The sequence below is a fragment of the Tarenaya hassleriana genome, unplaced genomic scaffold, assembly GCF_000463585.1.
Source record: "Tarenaya hassleriana unplaced genomic scaffold, ASM46358v1 Cleome63, whole genome shotgun sequence".
NCBI classification, from domain to species: Eukaryota; Viridiplantae; Streptophyta; class Magnoliopsida; order Brassicales; family Cleomaceae; genus Tarenaya; species Tarenaya hassleriana.
In genome coordinates this window covers 223,756-224,603 of record NW_010968819.1, presented here as the reverse complement: position 1 = coordinate 224,603, position 848 = coordinate 223,756, and positions in this window count along the sequence as shown.

Genomic DNA, 848 nt, shown 5'->3' with positions numbered 1-848 from the left:
TTGATCGCGGATTCTGACATCACTGGTAAGCTCAATCTCCTGTGGCTGCAATATATGCGAAGGATCCGCGATGTACTTCCGCAACATGGAGACATGGAATACATCGTGGATGTGACCGAGCTCTGGAGGTAAGGCAATCGATATGCTACAGCCCCGACCTTCGCAATCATAGGATACGGCCCAATGTAACGTGGCTTGAGCTTCCCTGTCTTTCCAAACCGCATATGCCCTCTAATCGCCTGCACTCGGAGGAATACAAGATCGCCCACCTCAACTGTAAAGTCTCTTCTTCTTCGGTCCGCATAAGACTTCTGGCGATCCTGTGCTTACCTTCAGATTGACCTTGATCTTGCGGATAACCTCTGTCGTTTCTTCCACAATCTCAGGTCCAAAGATGCGTCGCTCTCCGATCTCCGTCCAACACAAAGCCGTCTTACAAGGCCGCCTGTACAAGGCCTCGTAAGGTGGCATACCTATGCAGGCGTGGTAGCTGTTGTTGTATGCAAATTCGCACAACGTCAGGTACCTATCCCAAGGAACTCCCCATTCCAGAATACACGCTCTCAACATGTCCTCGAGCGTCTGAATGGTTCGCTCCGATTGCCCGTCTCACTACAAAAAAAATGGTCATTTCCAACGGGTAAATCCGTTGGAAATGGCAAAATTTCCGTTGGAAATTAACGTTTCCAACGGATTTCCAACGGATTTATCCGTTGGAATTTGGTCGTTAGAAATCGGTGTCCGTTGGAAAACCGTTGGAATTTTCAACGGAATTGCAACGAATTTTTCCGTTGAAAATTTCCAACGGATTTCCAACCGGCATCCGTTGGAATTTTCCAACGGATTTC